This window comes from Oreochromis aureus, linkage group 19 (genome assembly GCF_013358895.1).
Source record: "Oreochromis aureus strain Israel breed Guangdong linkage group 19, ZZ_aureus, whole genome shotgun sequence".
Lineage (NCBI taxonomy): Eukaryota > Metazoa > Chordata > Actinopteri > Cichliformes > Cichlidae > Oreochromis > Oreochromis aureus.
Window position 1 is genome coordinate 2,433,264 of NC_052960.1, and position 26,140 is coordinate 2,459,403.

A 26,140-nucleotide genomic window follows, 5' to 3' on the forward strand; every position below is an offset into this window, starting at 1 on the left:
ACAAGACAAAAGAAAGAGAAGGGCAGGCGACAGGTAGGATCCCGCATTGCCATTTATCCAAAGCAAAGTGAAATAATAGCCTATCACTCGCCGGCGCTGGTGTCATCCGTCAAAGCCCCGAGGAGTGCGCCGTGAGGCGTACGGCCGGGAAGGAGACCTTGGAAGGTGATCGCTAGATGCACCCTCCCTCTCTCCTGCTGGGCATTGTAGTCAAAGATTAAAAACCAATTCTGTGCGATCGGTCACCGAGGTCAAACGTCTCCGCGCTCTATTCGAATGTGTTTAACTTAATCAGAGGAAAGGTTTGCTTTTATGCCTCAGCGCTACATGTTCTAATTACAGGGTCCTTCCTTTAACAATATCGGTTAAAACTCAACTTTAGTGGAACGCCTCATTCCAAGACCACGTGCGCCAAAAAATGAATGCTTATCAAGTTATACAGCTAAAAATATATTTTTAAGCTTGTGAATTATGAGTTTGCTCTTTTTCATAATATATTGGTAATTGTGTCTGTCCTCCAACCCCAGTTTTCACTCAGCAGCTGAACAGTGCAGTGTGATGTCATATTTCAAACTTATCTGCAGCCTGTCTTGTGAAATAGGAAACAAACAAACAAAGAATAAGCATATCTCAGTCCTCTTGCCAGCCATTGATACGCCTCATAAACCCCATGCACTTTCACTCCCGCTGTAACCCCATAAAATGAAGGACAGTTTTTATGAGCTACTGTGGAACGGGAGAGAGTGAGGGAAGGGGACAGTCTCATATCGGCATATTAACAACACTATAAATTCCCAAAACATTTCCATAAACTTAATTCTGATACCTTGATATAAATAAAGGACAGCTGGACCTTTAACCGTCATTAATGCCTCAGTCTACAGAACTAAATCTTCAGTGTGAGTAAGCAGAGCAGACGTTGGAAGCAGATAGCTGCCTATTGCACTGACTGAATGTTTGGAAAATGGTAAGTAGACTGTATTTAGTGTTACTGACCTCTAAAAACATTGCACCTTGAAATTAAGACTAATAAGCTGCAGAGCAATTAAATAGTTTTATAAGCACAGAGCATCAGACACAAGTAGACATATCTATTTTGTCGGGGAGCTGCACTGTACCAATGATCTCTGTGTGGTTACTTCCTGGCACTATACAGAAACTGCTGTCTACACGAGGTAGAAATAATTCAGACATTTTTACCTTGCTGCCCACTCAGACCTCTCTACATCACATTCACACACCAAATGATGCATCAGGGGAAATTTTGGGATTCAGTATCTTGCCCAAGGACACCTGACTTGAAGACTGAAGGAGTGCTGAAGCACAGACTTCCCTTGTGTAATATTAGTTTGTTTGATGGTTTTTTGGAGGTACTGTTATGGGAAAAAGACATTTTCACAGGACTCTATGCAATACAGTGAAGTACTAAGTACACGCTCTGATTGAAAAGCTTGTAGAACAACCTTTCGCAGCAATAACTTGAAGGAATGAGTCCTTGTATAACTTTATCAGTCTCTAATGCCATTGTGTGTTAATGTTGGCCCACTCCTCTTTACAACTTTGGCTCAGTTCATTGGGGATTCATTTATGCACAGCGCTCTAAAGGTCCCACCCTGGCGTTTTAGTCAGATTGAGGGCTGGACCTTGACTGGACCATTGCAGCAGCTTGGTTCTTTTCTTTCTTATTCGCCCTGTTGGAGATTTGCTGCTGTGCTTGGGATCATTGTCCTGCTGATGACCCAGTCTGGTCCAAGCTTGAGCTGTGGGACAGATGGCCTCACCTGTGACAGAGGAGCTTATGTCCACTCAGTGACTGCCCAAACGATCATGGCTCCACCTCCGTGCTGACAGTTGGTATGAGGTGTTTGGTTTCTGCACTTTGGTCTCTTCTGTCCAAAGGACGTTGTTGTCTTGTAGTTTGTTCAGACACAACTTTGCAAACATTTGCTGCCATTTTCTTTTTATAAAGAAGACATGTTAAGTCATTTTCTAATTGTGCTGTCATGAATTTGAACATTTAACCTGCTAACTGAGGCCTGCAGAGTCTGAGATGGAGCTCTTGGGTTTTCCATGGTCTGACCTTGGGGTGAATTTACAGGGATTTCCACTCCTGGGAAGATTGCATTAACACACAACAATCCTGCAGACTGCAAAAACCTTTGCTTTTATAGGAGGTGCTCAGACGGATGATGATCCATTAATCATGTGCGTTTGATTAGCAGTGTCTGGGCGCTCCTTACTCTTTCATTCCTGTCCTGTAATTAGATTTTTACAGTAGATTCCTCTGTTTCTCACATGGATCTTTCATTTTGATTGAAAGAGTGAAAAAGCCAATTTGCATGTCCAAGATCACCACATTTCTAAAGGCACATCTTATTATGTTGTTTTTGTTCATTATCCTACAAACACCAAGGACAATATTCTGCAATACTGTCACATCTTCATCCATCCTTGAAAGAAGCATTTAAACTCGTGCCTACGGTGACTTTCAGAAAAGAGAACACGAAGAATAAATTTGTCAGAACACGTGAAATCTCTAACGGCAAGCTCAGGTAGAAACGACAACTTTTAACCAATATCTCTCCATAATGTTTAATTAAACTATGACTTTTATAATGCATTGCTCATGTAGCAAATAGACACATCTTGTGAAATGTCTCCTCCCTTCGAGACAGGGTCCTTTAACAGGGTCCAATGACTTCTGTGTTTCCGTTTTATAAGCTGTGTATAAAACTGACTCAGATTCATCTTATTTACATGTTCTTTGTAACATATTTTGTGAGCACATAGATCAGAAGCCCAGATGTGTTGCACTTACAATAAAATTATCAGAGTTTTGAACTCCGACATCTGCCAAAATCAGCCTAGGAGCGTTTATATGACCGATGCACACTGAGGTCAGCAAAGGCACCACATTAGTGGATTTTCATGCACTGACAATGAAACTTTTGCTTCTACATTTGAATATCTCTGCAAAAGCTTCACAATCATATAAACTTGCATCAGTTTTATTTGTGAAATTCCTTTTTAGGTCTTTTCTCTAGTTTAAGGGACTTTCCCTGGGAATATTGAGGATTTTGATTATTTTGTCAATAATTCCGAGCGAGTCTCGTACTCGTAGATCAAAAACCTGTGCAAGATCACGAGAACGACTTACTCTGCTGGTAGTGGCTCGTAACTAAGGGTGGATGTTCCCTTTCATCTTTCAAATTGGATCAAATTTATTCCGTTCAAAATTATTTTTAATGAGGTCTAAGATCTCAACCCCTGAGGTGCAGCCGTGCTCTTCTGTTGCTGTCGTCCTCCATCTGTCGAGATGAAAACAAATTCTCGTTGTTTACCAGTCTTACGCGAGGATGTCTTCTTGGCAGCCTGATGTAAAATTAATCCAGGCTACTCTAAGCACGCCCGAGGGAAGAGGCTGCTTTTGTACGGCTGCACATAACTACGCTGAAAAAGCTCATCAGAAGCATTACTGCTGAATGCATTTGAACGGGATAATTCAGGTGAACTTGCTTAGCTTGAGTCGGTCCAGATCATTCCCTGCTAGCATGTGAAACAGGAGGATGACGCTGCATTATTGATTGATGCGATGCTACGTTTCTATCTGAAGTTATGTCACTGTCTTACTCCAAGGCTTTTCTTCGACAGCTCACTATTCCTTGAGGTATTTCAGGGAGCTGCACTGAATAAATTACCTAACTGTAGAGTTATGGTACTTCCTGGGATTATACGACAGATGACAGACTCATCTGCCCTCCGTTTCTCTTTCTTCTTTTTCACCTTCTACCAGTGCCGATACCAAATTTATCATCTGCTACAAAAAAAGACAGAAAAAAATAGATTTGTGATCAGAAACATTTTAAAGTTGACTTAATTTTTAGCCAAAGCAGACTGAGCGAGGCAGAGAGCTCTCTCGGTGAGTGCACATCCTTCTGGCAAGTACTTTGCAAACAGGGAGACAAGTATCAGTGACATCTGTGGACAGGGAGAGGGCTTGTTGTTTATACACTGATACCAGCACCTGCCATCACATTATTGGCTTCCTGGCAAGGGTGCCAACTGCTTAGAAGCCCTGCTAGGATGGAAGCTGAATTCAGAAGTGCAGTGGAAACAGTGTTTGGGGTACAACCATCAAGCTATTGGGCTTTTAGTGTTGATGTGATGATAATAACGACACTGACTGTGCAGATGAGAAAAATTAAGAAAAGCTGATATTTGAGAAAACAGAGACCTTTGCTGTTACTCCAGACATGCTAACTTATTAGCAATGATAGAGATCAACTCTGAAAAAAGAAATGATCGTTCAGCTTAACGCACACAATCATCCAATATCTGTTTCACCCCTTGACGTAATACACATGTCTATAATGCTGTCACAGGCTCCAGGGCTCAGCTGTGATAAACACACCTTCTACCTGACATTAGGTGGACACAGACAGGAAACAGATTCAGAGGAAGACGCTCATTTATTAAGGCCTTCTGTTCTGTGCTGCTACCCCGCCCGCGTGCACAGTGTGAGTAAAGGTCGTTTTGCTCCTCTTAACACATTAGCATTTAAATAGCATTATATCTGCCCTCAGTATCAGTGACAGCTTCCACTCTTCCACTGGCTCAGGCCCTAACTGGAGTTGAAAACAAAGTTAAAAGTTAATAAAGCGCTGCAGTAGACTGAGAGATCAAAGGCATGCGACCTTCAGACTTGGAAGTGGTTAGCATCGTGGCTAACCGCAGCGCTAAGCGGGACAGGATTTGGTTACGGGCGACTGTGAGGACGAGTCCTGCTCGTGAAGCAACGCGCGAGGAATAGTTGCAGTATTTTGCATCAGTGGAAGAATCCGTCCTTTGTGAGATGTCAAACAGCCTGAACTACTTCAGTACTTTTAATGTGGTTAATTTGGTTGTTTACTGGTTTACCGCTGCAAGAGCAATGAAGCCGATTTCCTTAAAGATGGATCGTTTTCCCTGAGAGATGGAGTTTTAAATGATGTAGAAAACAAGTTCAACTTTAACTTTTAAATCACATACAAAAAAAGAAAAAATATGAGGAATAACTTCAAAACAACTGCTAAGTTCACTTTAAACCTACATTATTTTTTTATTTTACGATGGGCTCACACCAGCTGTGACACCCATCAACATGCTGACCCATCAGTACTCAGCACACATGTAATGATTCAGTAATTACTAAATGATTACCAGCTGCAGCAGCCTGGATGGTTTCCACCCTGCGAGTTGTGAGTACTCTGAAAAATCCTGCTACAGTAGGTGATTCCTTCCTTATGACAAGCACACACAAAGACAGGCTCATGAGGCGAGTATACATAGTATTGTTTAAAATGGCCTTATCCAGCAGTATCCAACCCAGCTGGCCAAAGTAAAGTCACACCCCTCATTTTCTGAGCAAAACAAATCAATAGAGCAGCTTCCTTATCCATCTCCCAAAGGTTAAATGCAGTCTCCGTAGAATTCTGGCCTTTTCTTCGAAAATCAAAGGAAGGGGAATTGCGTCCTCAACCCTCAGGCCAAATCAGCAATGACCTGAGCTATTAGATTTGAGAAGGAGCTAATGGACAAGGAGACAAAGTAGTGAGTCTGTCAGCTCTGCCAGCCTCGTTATATCTGCCATAGCAGCTCAGATCAAAATAAGGCTGCGACTCACATCTTTGGCAGACATCCTGCTCACTTGTCCATCAAAGCGACAGCACTGGACAATTCATGCGTAGGTCTCGAGTGTAGCACGTGAGCTAAATCTGTACCAGCAGCATTTTAGCTGCTAATGCAATACTCAGCTAAGAGAGCTTTGTCAATGTGACACAGCAACTGGGAACCAATCATTTGTCGCTTGTATCTTTTCTCACTGACCATCTGTCTTTCTCCGGCCGTGACACTCGAAACAAACTGTTCCTTTCATGATCGCCGCTGTGACTGACACCTAATGCTGAGACACGAGATAAAAACAGAGCGTCGCAACACTGCGTGCTGGCTTAGCGCTGCGTGGGTCACATGAGGACAGTATGTTTGCACGGCTGCTCAGATAGGCGATGGGTGCATTGGCTCTTCAATCGACGTGAGAATGAAATGAAGTAAAATCGTCACGTGACTTCATACCACACTGCGAGATACACACACAATAAAAACAATCACTGATCATCTGTTGATGTCAGTTCAGAGACAAAAGAGCTGCATTCATGTTGCTTTTATTGTCACCGCTGACTAAACACTCCATTGCCTAAAGACCTGCATATATGAGCACTTCCTGATATGTGTGCATGAAAAACTAAAGCTCTGGCGCCAAACGTCTTTCACAAACAGCCCACTTTGATCAGAAGTGTGTCAGACCAGTGAAACTCTGTCAGGGAAAATAAGTTTAACTACACATTCGATCATGAGATATCTTCTGGATCTTCCTGGGTTGGTGAACTACAGTTTCGATTTTCTTTGTGTCTTTAGGTTCATTGAGTTTTGTGTTTGGCCTCTTTCTGTTTATGTTCTACTTTTCTAGTACCTCTGAATGTTTATCTATATTTCCAGTTCATGGTTTCTTGTTTGGTTAGTTGAGTCCCTTTTGTGTCCTAGCCTCGTCTCTGTGTCTTTTACTCAGCGTCTCCTGTGGAAGTCAGTCTTGTCTCCATGTTTGGTGACTTTTCTGTCTCCCTGGTCGTGTTTCTGGTTAGTTGTGGTCAAGTTCATTTGTCTTAGTCTACTTCCTGTTTTAATTTGATAGCTCCTTGTCTTGTGTGTGCTGCATTTAGTTTCCTTCCCCTTGTCTTGTTAGTTAGATTCTGTTCACCTGTGTCTGTTTTTCTGTATTCTCGCCTCCTAATTACCTCATGTGTGTATTTAAGTCCTCAGTTTCCCTCTGCTCTTTGTTGTCATGTCTCTCATAGGACATAGGATGCAGTTTTCCTCCTTAACGATTTGACATTTTGGTTTCCTCATTTGTGACCTGCATTACTTTGTAGTTAATGTAAGTTTAGAAATACAGCTGCTTTTCAGTTTACCCCCTTTGTTTCCGAGTCCTTTGAGCTCTGCTCTCTCTGCCACACAGCCAGCCTTGAAAAGTGAGTCTCGTTATTTTTGTACACAATAAAGAAATCTGTCAGTTCACCTCTTTGAGCCTAAATTGTAAGAAATAAATATGTAAAATTACAGAAAAAGTTTCAGGCTGAACATTTTTGTTAATTCACAGAAAATGTTGTAAGAAACAGGAACTTTTCTGTCATTTAATTTTTTAACTATTACTTAATTTTATTGGTGTAGTATGAACAGCTGTAGGGAAGATCGTTATCAGTAGGATTCAGTTCAGTCTTATTTTAATAGCACCAAATTACAACAACAGTCACCTCAGGCCACAATCACACATTAAAAAGTAAAAAAGTACACAATTTATGCCCTTACACACATTTTCCAAAGCTGTCCAGTGGGCAGGATTGAAGTGTTTGCTGGGCCAATTCTGGCCCCAGGCCTTATGTTTGACATCCCTGATGTAGAGAGAATCTAGCTAAATTCCTTAATCATATACTGGGAAAAATACCTGCAGGTATGGATTTTTAGCTTGCTTATACCTGTGTGATTAACAATGATGCAGTTCTACAATAAAAATGATAGTATGTACTGAAATATCAAAATAATATAAAACTGTCATAAGTCAGTGACTCTAACAGAATCATTTTTCAGTTACTGACTTATAATGTGAACTAAATGAGTAATAGCCATGCTCAAAACCTGAAAATATGTTGTTACAGCTACAGAACAGCTTATGAAAGATTACCAAACATGAAAATACAATTTTTAAAAATGTCAGAGGTTAAAAAACCCTCCCCAAAACTCTTGATTCACAAATTTAGTTTTGCCAGGATATTAGCAACATAGTGCTGGGAAGGAAAAAACCCACAGCAGCATGCAACATGCTCACAGTAGGTGTGTGTGTGTGTGTGTGTGTGTGTGTGTGCGTGTGTGTGTGTGTGGACTGTCACACTGTAGCCTCCAGTGGATTGTGTTGCACCGAGTTGCATGCGGTTGTGCTTACACACCTAAATGTGCTGTCTGGATGTGAGAAACGGCAGCGAGATAGAGCCCCCTACCTGCATCCCTCAACAGCAATCAAAGCCTACAGCCTACTATCTTTCTCCCAGCAGGGTGGAGGTTTTCCTGAGAGGATGAAGGAACAGATTATAGTGAACAGAAGCTAGCGGAGGTTAGAAGGTATTGTCTTCTGAGCTTCTGTAAACAACATTAAGGATTAAGGGAAGCCAGTTTGTGTGTGGCTATATGTTTCGGGAGAGTCTGGGGAGATAACGGGTGCAGAGACTGTAAAATGATACCGTCAGAGAGTGAACAGGAAGTATACCGGCAGCTATGCATTTTCCTGCAAACCCCAGGAGGGCTCTGCACACAAGTCTGAGGCACTAATCTCTTGAAAAATGATTAGGTTATTTGCAGGCTGTAGCAACAGACGTAAAAGGACTATTTCTCTTCTGCAGCGGCGATTTGCACCTACGGTGTGGCGAGCTAAATGCAGCCTTAGTATTTAGCCGCTGAGAGATTAAGGAGGCCAGATAAGGAGAAGCCGCTGAATGTCTGAATACTTATCGTGAGCCCGTTAATGATGAAGAGTGTTATCTGTGCTGTGCTCAGCGCTGCTTCGCGGCTCTCCTTCTCTCCTTCTCTCCGACAGTCAAAGTGGGGACGGAACGAGAGGTGACAGAAAGAAATTTAACAAAGTGTCAGGATCAGCGTTCTTTATTCCTCCGAGAACGACAATCCTCAAGGCTTTTGTGCTTCACCAGGTTGCTGCTTCCTCTTTGCTATTTGGATTTTAACGCAATTAATACTTTTGCCGGGAAAGTGAAGCGCACTTCGCTTTGTTCGGTGCTAATTTCATCCTGCACAACATCACGGGCCAAATCGTCGTGCTGTCTTTGCATCATTTCTTATTCAAACAACAATCTCCTCAATCTAAATCTTTGCATTTACAGCAGCTACAGAAATGGACTTGGAGTGCAACAATGCCCCCACACAAATTCCTGCCAAGTGTGGTTGATTGCATGGGGTTGCATTTACATGGTGGAATCATAAATCCAGCGCAGCAATCCAGCTATGAATAAATCATGCTGAATGTGAATTTCTGCCACAGGAAAAGCCCTGTGTGTGAGAGAGAACGAGAGGCAGCGTAAGCCGCATCTTATGTAACAGCCGGTACTGCATTCCCAGGCAACTTGTTAGACGAGGCCTCAGAAGTGCTGTTGCTGTAGCAACGCGCTCTGAAGTTCCCATCCTTTGCTGTCTTTGCAGCCACTGAGGAGTTTCGGGGACAAGAGATAATTTGATATTGTCGCACTGTTTATTTGCTGGGACGACGCAAAATAAATAAACAAACACGTCAAAGGCAGCCTATTAAAAATCAGCAAGTATATCAAATGTTTTTACTGCTCGAGTCAGCAGCAGTTTATCGCTGTATCAACTTCCCAGCTCCAGATCGCTGACTGACGGGAAGGTCCGGACTAGCCTCCGAGTCAATCCCATCTCGGAACAGATTTTTAAAACACTACAGGTCTGCAAAGCCCCGCAGGCAACCGCGCTCCTGAGTCTGAAGAAGACAATTGAAATCCTTTCCCCTCTAATGTAATTTTCCTCGCTGCAGACCACAGCAGCCCGGGAGTGTGGAGGGTGGGAGCCTAACATAATGATTTTTTTTGGAGATGGAAGAGATACCAGCAGTCCACTTCAGATCTTGTCTCTCGCTCGCCTTTTATTCTCCAAAGTCAGCTGGAACATCAGAAGCACAAAGTCAGTCAGAGTGCTGAATGATCAGCTGTGATGTTAATGTGGACAAAATCAAATCAGAAAAATTAGGCGATAGGAGCAACGTTTACGGGCTGCTACTGATAGACTATTAAATTAATTACCCTTTGGATCAACTGCATGTCGGAGGAAAAGTTCAGATCGGCTACAAACACCTGTGGGTGGATTTGGATGGAGGAAGGTTGAATGTTGCTCAGAGGTGAAACCGGACACATCTGACAGTCAAATGTAATTAGTGTGAGAGCCTGACTCACAGCAGTGACATGACAGATGTATGATTATAAAAACCAGCTGCATGCTTCAAACAGCTCACTCCGTTATCACTGATGTTACTATACAGCTTGTGTTGTTGCTGTCATATATAGTCGGGAAACTAAGTCCATCCTTGCTGCTTTCATAGGAATCAAGAGGTTATTTAGCAGCTCTGTTTGAGCACCTCTATAAAGTTTGCAGATGTGTGTGTTAACACAATGCCACAATCTAGCCAGGAGTCAACGTCCCCAGCTTATCACCACAACGTCAGACCCAACAGCTCCATCTCAGACTTTACAGGCAGCAGTGAGCTTGGTAAATGTTAAAGCTCATGCTGGTACAAATGGAAAAAAAACTGAACAAGCATGGATAGATTGGAAGGATTGCAGGAGAAAACATCTTCCACCTTAAGAGAACGAGGCAGAACGACTTAGCTGCATCTGAACAAGCCACAAGACTTCAGGAACAACCTGAGACCAAAGTGTTGATGTTTGTCCACAGAGCACAGCAGCACATTCTGAGAAAAAGGCTGAAAAATGACCAGGTCAAAGTCCAGACTTTAACCTGATGCTGATGTGGGACCTTTAGAAAACTGTGCATGTCACAGTTTTCTACAATAATATGAGAGACTGAGAAAATCATATAGAAAACGATTACTCCAGGTTACCGCCATTGAAGCTATTCAGTCATTGTGTTTTTCACAGGACTCTGGGATTCCCGTGAAACCTTTTCTTGCATGACACAGTCCCACAGAAAAAAATAAATAATCAGAAGATAGCTGTGCAGTTAGGATCTAGTCTGCATGAGTCTCTTTAGGTTTTAGGCATGTTTGTTGAACAGTGCCTCAAGTTTGAAAGCAATTAATCATTAAACAAATCAAATTTCTGTCTGAATCCAACAGCTATTTAATCTCAAACACATTTCAGTCAAAACCAATTAAGCCAAACGAGGATTGTTTTTCAATCGGCAGTAATTTATTTTTGGCAGAGTAACTGTTCTGTGACCTTCTGAGCACAGAGGTGACGAGCAGGAGCTAAAACCCCGACACCGTACAGAACAGGCATCAGCGACAGCAGACTCTTTGCAGCCCTCTTTGGTGGGCTGCAAAAAGGCTTGCAGAGGCAGCACCAGCTGCAGGTAGGCCTGAACTAATTATCAGCTTATTTGCCAGGATTGAGAGATGACCTTTACCTCGACCAAACTCAATGAAAGGATAAATAATGTGAAATAAACTGTGGGAAGGACACAGTTGATTTTGAACTATTTCTTTGTACTGGCCTTGACTGATCTTGGCTGGCAGGTTTCATGAATGCCTCCTACAGTACAAACTAAAGCCCCAAGAATCGACAGTAATGAGAAGGCCGGTCAATAACAGAGCAAGCTCGGTCCAAAAATGACCTTTTAGCGATGAAAATGATTACACAACAAAAGGTCAGACAACACTCAGATTTTGCATTTTGATAACCTGGACTTTAATTTCCATTTTGCTTCATAAAACATTTTATATGCAGCGCTGTGCAGAAGTTTTGAGAACTTTCAGTTTTTATTAGTCACGGCGAAGCATCGGGGAGGCATCTGATTCATTCTGCAGCACGTTAACAAGCCCAAACACAAAGCCAAAGTCATAAAGAACTGACTTCATCAACAAGAACAGAACAGATGGAGGCTCCCAGATAGCCCTGAACTTGAAAGCATGGAGCCAGGCTTTCTGGGATTACATGCAGTAACAGAAGATATTAAGAGTGCCTGAATCTACAAGCACAGCTTTTAAGTTGCTGGAAACGGCCTACCTGCTGTTTGCAAACAGTGCTGAAATGTGCCTAATTTTAAAGGCACACGATGCTTTTTATTGCCCTTTACATAGGGTTAATAGACAAATAAGCTTGTGAGTCGATGTTATCCCTTTTTACTGTGCACATCTCATAAAGCTGTAATACCCATCTGATTTAAATAAGCAATGTAGATCAGATATGTAAACTCACGCCGCCCTGATAGTCAACATCTGTGCAAAGTCACTCTTACGGGCTGGTTTTCATTTGCTTCCCCAGGCAGTCACTAAAACCACATGATTCTAGTAATAATTCAGTGGAGTGAGTGGGCTGATTGACTTGATGCAATGGTGGAAGGAGACATGGAAAACACGGGTGTGATGCCTAACAGCAGCCAGACTGGATTGGATTTATGGAAGGGCGGGTGTCACCCTTTTTTTTACATGTGGAAGACTGACAGAAACCCAGAAACAATCACAATGGACGAAATTCAGCAACAAGAAAAAGAAGACTGCAAGTGTCACACGTTGTTTTAAATGTAAAGATTTAAAAACATACAGACAGCAGGGTTGCGCTGACTGGTGACAGGCCAGCCATGGAGCCCATTTTCACTGGATCTCCCTTCTTTACTCTATTTTTATTTTCATCCCAAAGGGGTCTCTCTGCAGCCTCTTCCACTCAGTCTCGTCAACAAGCCATTTTTGAAACTCTGTGAGGTGAGTAGAGCTAATTCATCATGTCAGACTGGTTAGCACGCAAGTGTGTGTGGGAAACTGTGTGCTGTCAGAGCGGCGGGCACGTGAGAAAGGGAAGAAGGTGAAAGACAGGTGAGCATGCAGTTACAGCAACCTAAACTTTTGTCATGAGCGCTCACGCTGTAGAGTAAAAGGTGATGAGAACACTGACTCAGAGGTACAGTATCACTCTAGGCTCAGGATACACGTACACAGGCAGCAATGCAAATACTCGTTCAGTGGGAGCGTTTGCGGCGTTCTGGTAAAAATAAAACCATAAATTTCGACTGCTTGCTAAAAATTCAAATGTATGAGCTGCTGATAAAGATGTTTGCCAGCACTTACATCACAGCTGGAAAGCTAGGCAACTCAAGGTTCTGCTCAAGTTCAACAAAGCTGACATAACTGCTTCAAAAGCAAACCCTTTAAGTGGAACCACTAACACAACAGACATCCATCCCTCCATCCACCCACCCACCCCATCTAGACTCTCCTTGCTCATTTTCTCCAAGCTTTGAGCTGGGGTTGCTTAGAAACAAAGCTCATGCACATCACAGCCAGGACCAGAGTGTTAGCCTTAGCCCGGGGCCGTGGACGGGAGATGTGACAGTCACATCTGCCACCATAGCTGTGTCCCAATTCAGGAGTCTGAAGCTCGGAAGTCTGCAGTTCTGGAAAATACCACACAATACAAGGTTTAGTGGTATTCTGTCACGAGAAAACAAATGACTGCAATTAAAAAAGTCCCAGCAGTGTTTAAATAACTGCAACCTACTCTTAACTTCATCTTTCTTCTTTCTTGCATGCTGGATACTGGAAACGGAACAATCCTCTGCATGCTTTATGAAAATATATTTCACTTTTTGTTGTTTTGTGTCAGTTAATTCAGGAAAATGTAGCTTTCACATGTAAGACCTGCAGATCTGGATTGGGACACACTTACTGCTTCAAACACTTGGAGACCGACACACATGAATCAAATGAATACTGACAAGTATTATTGATGACGAGCGCCTTCAAACGTAAAGAATGAATCCCGATATCTCACAATGACTTGTTTCTAATTCCACTCTGTGACATTTCCACATAAACATGTTTTGCATGTGTGCAAAGACAGCAGTTTCAATAAGGCCTTGCACTGTGTTTAATCCATTTGTTTGATATAATTTTAATAAATTTCACAATAAAAGAACAAAATTTGAGGTTTCTTCTTTACATGCATGGATATTGATGTTGCACGACACAGTCTGCTGCTGTCATGTCAGTAACCCAGGAAGCAAAGCCTCGCAGGGTAACGACTGCATCGCTGCATCATCGCGCCGCTTCCCGATTGGCCTCTTACGTTTGTCCTTGAGGCTCGAGCTTTGAACAACTCCTACGCGCTACGTGTAGGCCCCCTGAAAACGAATGAGCCCACAACAATTACTCTCCACAATCGTAAGACAAACAACAGCATTTCCGGAACATGGCTGGTTCACCCTTGTTAGCTTTCTTTCTCTTTTTTCGCCTCCTGTTCTTTGTCGGAGAGATTACACAAGTCTGAGAAAACATGAATTACAAAGTGTTCAATATTTGCAGGAGTGATTCAGAATCAACAAACTGTTGCACTCAGTGAAGTCTGCGCGGGAGTATGTGAGCCTACTATAGATGAGAACAAGTGCTCTGCTGTCTCTCCACATTCGGTGTTCAGAAAGGCAGACACGGGGGGGGGGGGGGGGAATTATCACAAGACAAGGTGAGAAAAAGTGAAGTATGCAGCACGCATGCTTATGATGGATTAATGCTGTTTTGCATGAATTAACGAGGGACGTACGAAACATGCTGTGAATCTGTTACACTCAATGGTCAATTTAATACAATTTAATACCTAATTATGTTTCACTTGTCATACTTTAATGCCGCCTGAATGTGAACAATGAGAGGTGCGGATGTAATTGATGTGAGCAGCCTCATTCAGCGCCCCGTTAATGCCACGGGTTTTGTCAATCTGATAAAGGCGATAGATAATAAGTCATTACCTTGTGTTATTGATGTTGTGTACTCTCAGAGAGTGCGGGGCATCACTCCGCGAGTCTTATCGCGCAAAACACGATTATCAACAGATGAGGAGGGTGGATGAAGCTGCTGTGGCCTCGCTACATTTACATGCGCCGAGCTCCGCAAAGCTGCAGTAATTAACGTGTTTACGGGTTTTCCCATAAGGCCGAGGAGTTACATGGACTGAATCGATAGCAAAGATCAGCGTGTGCTGCTTTCTCGACTCTGCAGTTCATATCGTGACATTTTGAAGAAAGCCCATAGAGGTGATTTATCAGGTGGCGGGGAAACTTGAACTCGGGGCGATTTTAAAATTGCTGCAACTGTTTTGAAATTGGTAAGCTGTTGTCACTGCAGCCGTACAGCTTCTGTCATCACATGGTGAACCTCAATGAGGGAGATGGACAGATACAGACACCTGAGACAAGAACGGCAACCTAGGGAAGCTCTCCTCTGCACGGACGGAAGGTCTCGTTCAGCCATCAGCGCGCTCGTTAAAAAGCGCTCAGCTGTCGGCTCGCGTTCAGCTGCTGCACGTCACACGCTCGGTGGGTTAATGGCAGCGTGAGGAGATTTTAACACTTTTGGGGAAGCGTACTGCTGCAGGTGTCAGAGGAAATACCACAGGCTGCATTACCTGTGCAGGCCGACAGTGATGGATTGTTTGATTTGTAGAATGAGCATTAAGTGGGAGTGGGAGGCAGAGTGCTTGGTATTTTTCAGAATAGCTTAAATTAAGGATCTTGCGTGGTCTTTGAAAGCACTTGAGCTCAAAGGGAGTGACCCCGCTGTGATAAAATGGGCACAATAAAACACTGTTGTTGCTGACTGGATCATTTTAAATCCACAGAAACAGGCTTAAATCCCTCACCACATGGTGACAACAGATGTGAGAGAGAAACAGAGTATGGGCACGAGCCGTGGATCCTTCTTGTCATGAAGGTTAACCCACAGTGACCTATCCTGGCTGAGTGATGAATGTTTCCTGTGTTTCCAGGTTGGACCCAGGCGCCGAGTTGTTTTAAACACCCTTCAGGGAAGTGGGGTCCATCGGGGTGAGGACACGGTACACACTATTAACACTCCCGCCCTTTCTTGGATTACTGCCATGTCAGACTGATGCCTGTTATCACGCGTGCCTGCCCAAAAAGGCCAGCTATTGCGTCCCGGGGTCAGCTTGCCATTAAAGGCTCCGTGATTAAACACAGCCAACAAACAGGTGTGCTGCTTTCACTTCGGTTCAGGAGCACAGGACGAATTTCCTGAACAAAGAAAGGAAGAAATGGAGGCAAATTTGAGGCTATCACACAGCTACGGTGACTCACATCGCTCACAGTCAGTCTTCAAAGCAACAATCCCCCGGCAGCTGCGAGAAGGACTTCTAAACTGCGTTATCAATAAATCATTTCTATATTCAGATTTCTAAATAACACTCCTCCAAAGCTTGTGTGGGAGGAGAAAACATTTGTGAGCGAATCAGCCTCGCTCACGGATGATTCAAACGTTCCCCGATGGAGGGGGGAAGGGGGGGCTCGGAGTCGCAGAAGTGCAATTTTGTCATAATTGTTGCTGAAAATAATGACGGTCCCTTCCAGCAGTTCAAGCTGTGAGCATTGTTCCTTCCTCCCTTATTTATACTCCCTGTTTGAAAACTAGGATGAAGGGGGAGCAGGTTTATTTTTAGAAATGAAAAGTGTGTCTCTGGCTCCAGGACTGCACCTCCAAGGCACGGAGGCATGCCTGTCATGGACCGGAATGAGCGGTTAAAGATTTCTGTTTAAAGGGACGACAAAATCCAAAAACAGGAACACCGTGCCAGAGAGTGAACATCAAATTAGAGACTGCGGTCACATATTGACCTGAAGTATTATGTGAGGTGGTTTCCTCAGCATCGCTCAGTTTTCCCAGCCCAACTTTCCGTCCTCTGAGCCCGTGTTTGTCATGTTGCTCGTAACTCCTGCAATGAATTCTGGGCCAGTGGGAAATCTGTCCGACTTGCTCAACTCATTTGGTGTTCACCTGAGCTGCACTGAAGTTAACAGCTAATAGAGCCACACATCGAGTGGTCACTGAAGTACTGCGTCCCCAGCTCCCGCGGAGTCGATGTGCACGTACCCAAACACGTTGTTATTAAAAAACACTGTCATTAGGGGAGAAGAGAGAAGCCAGATAGAGAGAGATGCCTTATTTCCTGCTCGCTGATATGCTTTCAAGAATCCAATGTCTTCCCCCAGCGCTACTGAGCCAGATATCTGGCTAAATGAAGAGGCTGCAGAGCATGATAATGAGATTTTGGTGCAGGCTCAGGAAGTAGAGGGAAACAACACAAAGTGAGAGGTGGAGTTTGGCAATGGGGGAAAAAAATAGGCCAAATGTTCTACTGTAGGATGTGCGCTGTATTCATTATCTCCCACGTCACGGTGATTCAGTGTCAGTGAAAGGCTTACTGTCTGTCAGAGGGCACAGAGCGCTGAGTCTCACTGTTACGTAAGGGGTTCACGCTTCTCTCTGACCTTAAGCTGCTGGAGCTTATCAAGTGGTAAACAATGCAGCGCAACAATAAACAGATGAGCGTCGGGTCTGCGGCTCTGCAACCGCATGTCAAATGTCAGCGACGTCGGTTTGGGCTAAAATGGAAAGACGTGACTCACCCTCACCCTGCAACGTTATACCAGAATAAAACATTGGTACAAAGGAGACAACTGTTCAAGCAGGAAATGTTCAAGAGGGGAAACATTATGTGGAAACTCAGATGGGTGAAAATAGTCGCGCTCATGATTCAGCCGTGCCGCTGGCTGACAGTAGCCATCAGTCTTTCGCTTTCCTGATCCTTTCCTCAGAGTACTCGCAGCCTATACATAGCAACAGGGTGCTCACGATTCAGTAGCGGCCCAGTGCATCATCCGCTATCTCTGGCCCTGTCTGACGCTTGGCTGGCCAAGCGGTGCATCTGTGGAGGCTTCATGAATAAAAGTGTGGCAATAAACTTTGATTTCAATCAAAAACCGATGCAGACCTTAAATATGGTGAGTTTGCAGTGTGCCGTAATCACCAGCATCTCTAAGGTGCATTCATTTCAGAGAGCAGTGATTAATTTCTTTGCACTCGAGGCCCTTGATCATATAAGCAGGCCCTGGCTGACTAAAGAGAAAAGCCAGCAGACAAACTGCGTGAAATGAAGACATTCTGCAAAGCAGACTTTACCAGTCTTATTACAGTAATTGGTTCCTGTTGCTGAAAAGTTCACGGTTGACTGGGATGGAACACACCAGAGAGAAGTTCCCACCTTTGTCCTCACGTGAAGCGAACAGAATAAAGAGGCAGAGATGGGGAAAGACATCCAAAGGCCAGAGTGAGGCTATGTTTGGACTTTTGGGAGGAAATGACGGCAGCGGCGTGAAGCGAGCACTCAGGGGAGAAGAAGATGAAGGCAGGAGAGACAAAAATAGAAGAGAGGAAACAAGACGTGGTCGGTGCCATGTTTTCCTATTTTTGATAACACAGGCAGCGGCGAGATATTTAATCATAATTAGGATGTTCCAGTTTTCTATCTCGAGTTACAAAATGTGGACGATGAAGGTAGCGAAGGAAAGAGAAGGAGCGAACGGGAGAGAGTCAGACAGCCTGCGAGCAATCATAATAATAAGGGCCTGGTGCCTCATTAAAGATCGTTTTCCCTCCTGAATCTAAATGTTAATGTTTAGTTAGAGCTGACACTGAATCTGACACAGAGCTCCACTTTAGAGGGTCTGGAATCAATGTTGTCACATGGATTCGTAATACCTGAGTCAGTGTCAGCGTTTGTGTGGAGATCACGGACTGCACACGCTGAAACAAATAAGCACTTTGGAAGTAACACAGAGAATTTCAGGTTATTTATTGATTACTGATTGCATGGTTTAATAATCAACTGAAAAGTTCTAGAGTTTGTGTGAAAGTGAAGCCTTAAAAGTCACTTCTTCAGAAAACAATTCACAGGCTGTCCTTCATCCAGTTTGCCAGTTTCCAAGAGGTCGGCTCTAATCGGGTTGAATGAGTCGCCCTGGGTGTTACTGGTATATATCAGCCGAAACCCTGGCTGATTGTGACCCACACCTGTTTTCACACCTTGGCTCATGTGATTAGGTAGAGGATCATCAGGGGGTCCTTTGTCCCTCTTTGGGGGGGAAACTCCCACAGGGTTTAAATCTGGGACTCTCCACCATTTGACCCTTAGAACTGAAGAAGCTTCTCGGATGAGAGGTGAAACGTCTTCAAGCAACTCAAAGAAGTCCAGACGCTTTTCTTTCCAAGCTTCTTAGAATATGATGACCTGGATGACTGAGAACCTTCACAGACAGTATAGAAAAGTCACTGAAACATTGTGGATAAAGTCCATCCATCCATCTTCTTCTGCTTATCTGGGCCGGGTCGCGGGGGCAGCAGCCCAGACCTCCCTCTCCCCAGCCACCTCCTCCAGCTTGTCTGGGGGAACACCAAGGCGTTCCCAGGCCAGCAGAGAGATATAATCTCTCCGGCATGTCCTGGGACTGTCCCGGGGCCTCCTCCCAGTGGGACATGCCCGGAACACCTCACCCAGGAGGCGCCCAGGGGGCATCCTCGTCAGATGCCCGAACCACCTCAACTGGCTCCTTTCGATGTGAAGGAGCAGCAGCTCTACTCTGAGTCCCTCCTGGATGGATGAACTCCTCACCCCATCTCTAAGGGAGAGGCCAGCCACCCTTCGGAGGAAGCTCATTTCCGCTGCTTGTATCCGCGATCTCATTATTTCGGTCACTACCCACAGCTCGTGACCATAGGTGAGGCTAGGGACGTGGATTGACCGGTAAATTGAGAGCTAAGTGTAAAAGCGAAGCTCTCTCTTTACCACAACAGACCAGTACAGCGTCTGCATCTCTGCGGATCTGTCTGTCGATTTCCTGCTCCCTTCTCCCATCACTCGTGAACAAGACCCCGAGATACTTGAACTCCTCCACTTGGGGCAAGAACTCATCCCCGACCTGGAGTGGGCACTCCACCCTTTTCCGGCTGAGGACCATGGCCCCAGATTTGGAGGTGCTGATTCTCATTCCTGCCGCTTCACACTCGGCTGCGAACCGTTCCAAGGCGAGCTGGAGACCATCACCTGATGAAGCCAACAGAACCACACCAAAGGTGTGACAAAGGGCATCCCTGCCAGAGCCCATCACCCACCAGGAACGAGTCCAACTTATTGCCAGCTATGCGGACCAAGCTCTTGCAACGGTTGTACAGGGATCGAATGGCCCCTAGCAATGGGCCAGACACCCCATACTCCTGTAGCACCTCCCACAGGACACCCCGAGGCACACGGTCGATGCCTTCTCCAAGTCCACAAAACACATGTAGACTGGTTGGGCAAACTGGATAAAGTCATTAGTGTGACGGACCCAGCTCTGGAGGACTCGGGGTCCGTGAGCAGTATGGACTGTTATTATTATGATTATTGTTGTTGTTGTTGTTATTGTTATTATTATTACTATTATTATGATTATTATTATTATTATCATCATTTGGTATATGTGTGTGCACTGTTCCGCTGTCTGCGGGTTTTGTTCCATGTGTCTATGTATAGGGAGGTGTGTGTGTGTGTGTGTGTGTGTGTGCGTGGTTGTGGCTGTGGCCAGGAGGCCGGGCTACAGGCACCGTCAGGCCTGTGTATGACTGGCCACGCCCAAGGAGGATGCCACACACCTGCAGCGGATCAGCGTTGGTGGAGGGAGCTACTTAATGGTGTGGTGAAGTCGGTGCCGCCGGCGCTCCTCACCGCAGCCGAATTCCCAGACATCTCAAGAGCCACTCCACCAGTGTCCCATCAGTCTGCAGCGATCGCAGCACTCTCGGCTTCACCATCCACATCACCTACTCTTCCATCATCTCCACCGCCTGCAGCTGCCGTATCACCATCTTCACCTCCGGATCAACCATCTGTAGCTGCGCCGCGGCCAGAGGAGCTCAGCGAGCCGGAGCAGGAGCTCGGCGAGTGGGAGGAGCCCGCGCCACCAGCTGAGGAGCTCAGCGAGTGGCAGGAGCCCGCGCCGCAGGAGCCTGCGCCGGAACTCGATGAGCCGGAGGAGCTCAGCGAGCCTGTGGAGCCCGCGCCGCCACCGGAGGAGCTCAGCTAGCAGGAGGGGCCCGTGCTGCCCGCCGAAGACCTCGGAGAGCCGGAGGGACCGGCGTCGCCAGCAGAGGAGTTCGGCGAGCGGGAGGAGCATGTGTCACCAACTGCGGGGCTCAGCGAGCAGGACATGCCCGCGCCGGAGCTCGGCGAGTCGGAGGGGCCAGCACGTCCGCGACCCGCACGGCCAGCACGTCCGCGACCAGCACGTCGTAGATCATGTGCCACACCTCGCGGTTGCTCGTCGGAACTACGCCGCCGTCGCCAGACCCGGGTCAGGCTGCCGGAGGAGCAGCGCCGCTGCCACTGGACCCGGGGCAAGCCACTGGAGGAGCAGCGCCGCCACCACTGGATCAATGGCAGACCACCAGAACAGTTTCGTCGCTGCTGCTGGACCCGTGGCCGCCCGCCGGAGCTGCTGCATTTCCACCAAGGGGTTAGACGTAGGCCACCTGAACTGTTTTGCCGCCTCTGCCTAAGTCAAAGCGGGTCCTGCTTGTTGTGCCGTCCTGCGGGTCAGCCGCCAGAACTGTTTGCTGCCACTGGACCGGGGGGGTTGGAGTACTGAACTGGGTTTTTCTGTTGTTGTTTTGTGGTGTTTGTTTAGCGGAGAGGTTTTGGTGAAATCATTTGGTCAGTGAATATTTAATAATCTAAAAGAAACGTGTGCTGAGGCTCTGTGTGGGTGTTAGCATGCCAAAATAAAAAGCTCAGTATGTGCCTCTGGCTACACCGTCCAGGGCCTCCAATTCTACCTCTGTGCCAAAGCTGATGGCATCTCACCCTCTGTGGGTGCCACTGCTGTGACGCACCAGGTTTGTCACTCACCCCTTGTCTCATAAAAGACACTTGTGTGTAATGTACTGTGTGAGCATCATTTTCCTTCTCGCAGGGTAATCATGTGAAGTGGGACATTTTAATCCAAGCCACAGTCTTCTGAGACCGTGTCAAGCAAGTTTTAAGTGATTACACATAAATAACCTAAATAAAAATGGGGAAAAAACACACAAAGCAAATCCACCCCCGTCACCCTGCACGTGTGCACCGTTACCTTCGTGCTGCGCTTTCCACGGACGCTCTGCAAGTATCTCAGCGATGCCCGCAGGATCAGGGCTGTCATTCTTTCCTGCTGACTGACAACCAAACACATTTCAACATCTCTGTGCTAATAAAACTTGCAGCCACACAAATCCATGTGACAGCTCTCAAGTTTGAATGAGAAATGAGATAAGCGAGACTCCAATCATGGTGAGCGCTTTCTGCAAATCCAGCCGGCCTGGCAGACCAGTCAGCAAATGGCGCAGAGCGTTTAAACAATAACGATGATGAGTCACCGCCACTTGAAACTGTCAAACCTTGTTAACGCCAGTGTAAGCCTCACAGTGTGTGGATATTAGATGGATTGGACTGGTGCATTTGCTCAAAAACAAAGTACACAGCATGCATGTATTAGTTCTCACAGCTGCTGATAGCCTTCCTTTTACAGCAAGCATCAAACGGGAGCCGGATGACGCGTGCGCCCGGAGAAGAATTACAGCACCTCCTGGGAGCATTCCCTATAATGAGACTATTTGCATGCTGATGGTCAGGTGTTCTTGTTATCACCCCCAAAGTCCCATAAAACCACATGAGCTACAGCAAAGTTATAAACAGAAATGAATGCAACACTATCATTCTCATTTTTAAAGGCTGTAGTCGGCCTTCGAAACATGATGTTTACGGGCGATAACGATACAAATACTTAAAAGTGTATTCATTTGTGAGTGATTTCACTGGAAAATGTATTTGCCTACAAGCTGTAGCTGTGTGTGTTTTTACATGAGTTATAAATGGGAGCATTCACAGAAAAACCCATCACACAAGGGTTTCCCTTCTGAGGTGCTTCAAACTTTCCCCAGTGTTTCTGCTGCTCATCAGTCTTTTGCCTGGAGTGATGTCAAGCTTTCCCCTCGCTGTCCCACGATTCTCTGAGCAAAACTACTTTGCGTGCACGCCCCTGCAGCTACTACCTGGACATCTGCACACACGGGAGACACGTGCACACCTGCAGATGCCGGCACGCACAGAACCTGAGTGTTGCGGTTTCTCGCGACGAATTGCTCTGAGAGAAGATTTCTTGCTAGGTAACGCGTCTGTATCTTTGCGTTCTCATTATTTCAGCCACTGATTTTGGCATTCATGGAGACTCAGACGGAGACAGATCGATGGCGGCAGTTTGAGAAAGCTGTTCCCTTCAATCTTCTTAACAGAAACATCCGCACACATTCTCCATGCCTGCACTCAAGCTGAAGCTAGATTAGATGGCATGTAATATCTGAAGAAGTGCCAGCAATGTGTCACAACTTTCTCCTTGAAGCCTTCTTCATTATGTTTGCCTGATGAGATTTTATATGTCACACGCCCAGCTGCAAGGCTCTCTCTCTCTCACCATTAAACATTTATTTCAAAATGTAGTGAATGTTAAGTGTAAAACTATCAAAGCTGCAGAGGACGGCGTCAGAAAAGTGGGCTGAGGGACAATAAGTGGTGGTTTTGTGAATCTCTGCGTTTGGCTGTGACTCAAAAGAGGACGAGGCTCGAGAAAGCAGAGAGAGCAACTTTGGTTACTTGCGATAAGCTCAAAGGATTGACTGCCTGCTGCACTTTTCCTCGGCGCCTGGCGAAGGAAGAAAAAATTGCTTGCGGTTTAAATAGCATGTTTTCTAAATCCCTCTTCACTGGGCAGCTGCAGGCAATCTTCAGATGTTATATTTTTTCTTCCTCTCCCTGTTCCCTCCTTCTCCATCTCTCTCAGATGCCTGTTAGTGACATAAAGCTGCTGCTTTGCCATCCTCTCAAACACTAAGCTGCTGAAACGTTGTGTCGCCTCCCGGGGCCAGGAACGGCGCTGCAATCTAATGCTGCACTGTTGGCCGTCAGGCTGCTCGGCTTCCTGACTGTGTACAGTATGGTATTTGGAGCACAGCCAGATCTGCTGGCAAAGGGTGGGATCGCTGCAGCCCGTAATCTATGCTAGGAGACGTGGCATGTAAGCACAAGGCCAAAGGTTTCTAAATGTGCCAAATGGAGCACTGAAACAGCAAATCCACGTGCAATAACAACCTATTACAACAATTTTTAAAAACTGCTGACACTATTCGAGGAACTAGAGTCAAACACAAAAGCTACTCACTGCCACGTATGCTGGAAAATGCTGTCAAGATTCCTCCAGGAGGTGCCCAGATGTTCTACATGCTCACACGGTTTTGGACCCATGAGCATGCACTTTACTGGGCTTCTGAGTCCAAATCCTCCTGCACAATCTCGTGAACTCCACAGTGCACGTCACCCTTGTTTAGCCAGTACTCGAAGACTTGCACACACTCAGTGTACAGCAGGTATGTGCTCAATGTGACTGTGAAATTAATCCAAATGTAAAATCAGTTACAACAATTATGAAAATAAGATAACTGAGATAAAACTGTTATTTTACTTCATTCTTTTCTAGATTGGTAGAAGAAGATTCATGGACGCTATGAAGCAAGACATGGGGGGGTGCGTTTGGTGTAGGATTAAAGGGAGCCATATTTAATTTTGGTAATTCCACCCAAACAAAACACGCATTAAGAGGCTCTGACCAGAAATCTGAGCGTGCAATGCAAACTCTGTTTGCCAGCAACCAAGCTGCTCTCAGGGTCAAAAGAGTCCAACCTAAAGAAACATCTGGAAGTAAGCTCTTTAAAAAACTAACATTAGCCTGCTGCAGCTAGGTTGTTTTAGTTGTGTTAGCTACCTGGGCCACTTCAGCATCTTCATGTACTATTGCTGTGTGATTTATTACTATTACTGAAGGCTGCATTACAACCTGCTAGCTGTAAACAATCATGTGTAGTTCTGAAAGCAGACAGAAAGAAAACATATTACTGATACAGAAATAGTTTTCTATACAAGATCACTGCAGAAAGTGATCTATCGCCCTACTGATACTCATTTTATATTAAAATTTAAAAATCTAGTTGGTGTTGCTTTCAGAACTGCACATGATTATTTGCAGCTAGCAGGTTGTTAATGCTATCCATCTAACCTCAGCTAACACCAGCTAGCAGTGTTAGCTCGGTGGCGAGTAGCCTTCAGTAATAGTAATAAATCACACAGTGATAGTGCATTCATGTAGCTTTAAAAAGCAATGACAATATATGAAGTAATCCAAAGTTTTCAGAATACGTTACTCACATTAAGTAACTTAACGGAATACGTAACAAGCTACATTTTGGGACATGTATTCTGTAATCTGTAGTGGAGTACATTTTAAAAGTAACCTTCCCAACACTGCAGGTGGGAGGTAACGTGTCTCCAAATAATGGTGGACAGACCTGCACTGACTGAACTCACTCAAAACAGCTGTCTGCTTCATGAATGGAGACAGGCTGCTAACACGCTGCTATTAATCTGAGTCCATCTGCACAAAATCCCTCCTCAGTGGACGCCGTCCTGCAGTTTCTATACAAAGGTGAGGTTGCTGAGCGCTTATGTCATGTTGCAGTTAAATTGCCATCCGGCAGCAACTATGTCAGTGTTTCTGGAGGACTTTGAGTGAGGCTCTGTCTGGACTCTGTTAATGTGAACGTCTGTGTATGTAGACAGCAACAGAGTTGTGATGTGTGATGATTTATCTCAGTTAATCTGCATTATCACAAACAAACTGCCAACTTGAGCTAATTTAATCTCAAAGTGATTCCATCATGTTGGTATTTTCTTGCTGTCTTGATGCATCAAAGTCGCTTTGAAGACGGCAGCTGACTGCGACTGGTCTCAGGCCAGGCTCCTCTCAACTCTGACCGAAATATCACATTTATTTATTACCATCATAAAGCAGCTCTGGTGCCAGAGACAAAAGAAAAGCATCAAAATACAAATTACTGTCTTGGGTGGTTCCCAATGACATTAGAAGTCTGGGATAGACTACAGGAATATTCATATATTTACTAATTGAAATTAGGACTTTATATGGATCATACTGGAAATCTGAAGTTAGTAGCAGGGTTATGTATCCTGAAATTGGAAGATTAATGTTAACTTGGTAAAGTTAACAGCTGTTCTGTACAGAGTTTATCGTGCAGTAGTGAGGAGATTAACTCTAAGGAACGATCACCTTTGTGTCTGCTGAACAGCGTACACTACTGACATGCTTGTCAGCACTGACACCTGGAGAACATTACCAGTCAACCTTAAATTAATTAATTCAGTGATTACAATTTTGTGCAAAGTCTAATTTTAGATAACCTAAAAGGAGAAAGTCCAGGAGCAGAAGGTGCTCCTTATGAGGCTGCTGAGGCTCCGTGTTGTATGATGTGCAGCATCAGTACTCCCCTCACACCTACCAACAAGCTCCTCCTGTATTGGACACTGACCTTGGCCAGTGGTCT

The 26,140-nt window shown here is 45.1% G+C and overlaps 1 protein-coding gene across 4 annotated transcripts in view; it reads right to left on the reverse strand.

Moving 5' to 3' along the window:
• The window catches only part of dlgap2a (discs, large (Drosophila) homolog-associated protein 2a), a 183,056-nt gene that overhangs the window by 54,642 nt on the left and 102,274 nt on the right, over positions 1 to 26,140 (reverse strand). The gene's annotated exons all lie outside the window — the stretch shown is intronic.